The following is a 4000-nucleotide window of genomic DNA, read 5'->3' on the forward strand; positions in this document are numbered from 1 at the left end:
ATGTCCGCGTTGGATTGTGCTAATGGGCTTAGAATAAGCCCCGCTCGGCCCGTGTTCTGGCTTACTGTAATATTTCACCGGTAATAAGACCGAAATAATATAATTAAAATAAAGAAATGAATGAATACAATGATAACATCTAAATAAATGTTGATAGATGTAGCCTTATAGTTTTAAAAATATCAATAAACAGCAAATCAACACAGCTTCGAAATAATAACCGAAAAAGACCTAAATAATAATAATACATAATTAATATACAGCGCCGCCACTCCCACCACGTGCATCACGCGCTTTGCGTCAACCCATTCACTCCCAACGCGTCAAAAACTGAAGGCTGGTCAAGGGCCTCTAGCGTCACTGACATGAGATGTTTATCGCTATGAAATCACGTTCAAGAAGTATCATTCAGCACACATCGCGATACTTGCCATCAGTTTACAAGAGCCGCAGGTGGGGTGAGTAGTAGTAAATGTGCTCTTTTAATGCTTGTTATAAAATGTATTCTGTCTTCTTTATTAATCAGATGAGCGCCTTATGTTTACTCTCTGTATTATATCGGTCATCCGAGGCTGTCTTTGAGTTTCATTGTGTTTAACTAAATGAACACAGCTGCTAACTGGGGTGATTAAACTCTATCTGTCACGTGACGTGCCATAGACCTGGGATCCGTTTTATATTCATTTCAGGTTCAAAGATGGAAGTTGTATTTGTAGTAAAATCATGGTAACCATGACACCTACAATAGTAGGTCAAACCCAGTAAACAAGACATTTACCATGTTTTTTACCACAGTAACTGTAGTTTTACTATGGTTTCGTGATAGCACAATAATCACCAAAATAACTATAGTTGTACCACTGTAATGATAGTGTTTAAATGTGCTTTTATATGACATATTTCACAGTAATCACATTTACTGTACCATGCTTGTAATACCTTTTTAATGTAAATCAAAAAAAACAAAAAAAAAAACAAATTTTTCCCATCTTGCAGTTCATTCATATTAGTTTATATCTTAAATATTTTGCTCACAGATCACTATTAACATTCTGTATAGAATTCTGTTTTATTTTCTCTCCCCTTGTATTTATTTTTTAGCTGAAAAGACGTAAAGGAAGCAGTCACCCCAGTCGTGTTTGTGGAGAGGTATTCCTTCAGAAATGGAGAAGACAGAAAGCTGCAGAGGCAGGTTGGTCTGTGACTGTGATAGTTTGTCCCTTTTATCAAACATTCCTGCTGTTATCATTTGCACAGCATTTGTTGTTTCTTAAACTGTTGTACGGTCCAAATACCCACACTTGCCATCTTTGCACATTTCCTTTATTTGGCCCAAGTGAGCATGAAGATCCCAAGTGTGTGTCGATCTTAACATGACAAAGTTCGTTTCAACTTTGCATTTTAAAATAAACTTCTAAATGTTTTTCCAATAGTCCCTATTAAAGATGACAATTTAATTTGTGGTGCTTCTAATTAAGTGATAAAAAGAAGTTACAAATGATGTACAAAATAAATATACTTTTCTGTGCACCAAGAAAACGTGCAACACTTTGTTTTACTACTAAATTATTCTCAATATCTAATTATGATTATTAATATTTCACATACATTGGAAAGGTTTGCGTGACCTCCTGTGAGATCTCTGCAAAAAGTCTCATGATTAATTCCAAAACATGATGCATGATGGGATACACTAAGCGTTGTAAAGCGCTCCGGTGCAGTATTGGAGAGGTTTAGTTTGTGTTAACGATGCTGTGCTTTGGCATTATTAAGACCGGGGACAGTATTGTGCATGCACTGTCACATACACAAGCTCTCAAGTGAATAAGACCTCAAGTGTGGGTATTTGGAAAGGGGAAAAGTCTTTAAAATGATCCCTAAATACAGTCGCACATCAAAGTCTTAATAATTCAGTAATTCAACTTAACACTTGTATGATATTGTACAAGCCCCTGGACAATCTCATCTGACACTGTCACAATATTGGAAAATCACATAGTCAGAAAGTTTATATTGTTCATTGGCTTCTCATTAAATTACTTCAAATAAGCCCCATCAGTTCATGTTCCCACTATACGTGATCTCCACGAGTAGAAATGCTAGTTTAATGTGTCACGTGATATATATTAAATCTTTGATTAATTTGTCAGAACCAGATCAATTACACTACTGATAACAGCCCTATTAGCATGTATTAATTTTTAAACCAACTCATATGAATATAGCTTGTTATTAATGACTTATACAGCAATTAATTATACAGCATCTTTGCAGAGGATGCTTTCATGGTCTAAAAAATAATGTATAAGTAATGAATAAGTTGCATGTAATGAAATAATATTTCTGTCTTACAGGATTGTTTGCAGATAATGCTGCTCTTCTTTTTCAGAAGTTTTTGGTGAGCCAACCCTCACACACCTTCCTAAAAACTAAAAGAGCTATTACTGAGTCTCAGTGAATCTTGCCATGATCAGCTCTTCCCAGGTACCTTTTTTTTTAATATTTTTGAATTAACATTTACTCATCAAATGCTCTGGTCTGAATCTTACTTTAAATTAACTTAATTATATGTTTAATGAGCAATATTAATTACACACAGAGTAAGTAGAGATTATCTTGTTTCACAGAAGAGAAGGAAGACCAAGGAAATGATTTGCTCAGGATGAGGAATGAAGACGGCCATCTTGTGCTCAAACAAACAGAAGTCCACTGGTATGTGTGTGTTGAAGCAATGCTGTGTTATGTGTTACAGCACTTTATGATGATCTCTCACAGGACTGGTCATGTCAGCCGTGATTATTCTTTCCAATGTTTTTATTGTTATGTTATTTTATTTGATACAGCTATTATAATTATAGCATGTTAGCAAAGTGTGACTGAAACATTTTTAATCTTAAGTTTTTAAAAAACACTACCTGTTTTTCTTAAAAGCATACAAGTGCCATAAAAGTGGTTTAATTGATATAAACACCAATTGACATTATCTCATTGTTTTGTAAATGTTGTGTTATAAATTGTGGATTGATATTTGATTGGTTTGAAGCAAGGCCTTACACTCCACAGACTAAAACACATTTGTGAGAGAAGTCAGGAACTTTGGAGAAAGATTCTAGAGGAAGAAAACACATTTACTGCAACATTAGATCAATTCTAGAGTCTCTGAGAACTACACATGCTAATGGAGTCTCATGAGCAAGACCTTTGCCTCTGTAATTTTTTCTTAATTCTTGCAGAATTAAATTGTTTATTGCAATACTTTAACAATTTCACTTTGCACAGATGATCTCATCAGCCAAATGAGGGGTTTTGATCAAGTGATGCTCTTGAAAGGAGTGAAAGAAGAGGATGTGGTAAATTGTCTTCAGAGAAAAGGCTTCTCAAAAGGTCTTAAAACAGCTTGAAGAATGGTAAGTGTACAGTACTACAAGGGTCATAGTTGCTCACCCTGCTAAAATCACACAGAACATAAGCTGAGCTCTCTGTCCATTAAACAACTTCATCTGGATTGTTTGTTACACTTTGACCAGGTCTGGGATCTTAGGACTGAGAGATCCTCTGGCTGAGAACATGCTACACCACATCAGTGCTGGATATCAACCACAAACTGTTTCCAGACACAAGAGAAGATCACGATGGGGAGATTAAACCAGTTTAGATGTGATGATAAGGAATCATTATTTTCTGGAACAGTATCACATGTCTTATATGTACTGTATCGCATGATCTGAATCACAGTTGACTGGATGGGATTGTGTGACTTTTAAGGACATTTCATCACTCATTTGTGTGAACTGGTTAATATATGAGGTTAATGTATTTTTGATGATAAATAATTATTTTCCTTGAATCTTATTTGTCTTGATGCTACTTTTATCATCTTTATATTCTATGCTTCAATAAAATGAAAATGGTGAATATTGTGTTCTGAAGATTCTTGGTAAATACATCATTTTACTAGGTAGGCTCATATGTGTTTATTTTAGACTTGGAAAAACTACAT

At 34.9% G+C, this 4000-nt stretch overlaps 1 long non-coding RNA gene across 1 annotated transcript; it reads left to right on the forward strand.

Annotated features, from left to right (window-relative positions):
- The first annotated feature begins 1102 nt into the window (after nucleotides 1-1102).
- Nucleotides 1103-3704, forward strand: LOC132117781 (uncharacterized). Its single transcript, XR_009425843.1, has 5 exons — nucleotides 1103-1192; nucleotides 2355-2484; nucleotides 2628-2712; nucleotides 3280-3407; nucleotides 3528-3704. It is a non-coding gene; the product is annotated as an uncharacterized LOC132117781 (long non-coding RNA).
- Nucleotides 3705-4000: the final 296 nt, after the last annotated feature.

The sequence above is a fragment of the Carassius carassius genome, chromosome 37 (genome assembly GCF_963082965.1).
Source record: "Carassius carassius chromosome 37, fCarCar2.1, whole genome shotgun sequence".
NCBI classification, from domain to species: domain Eukaryota; kingdom Metazoa; phylum Chordata; class Actinopteri; order Cypriniformes; family Cyprinidae; genus Carassius; species Carassius carassius.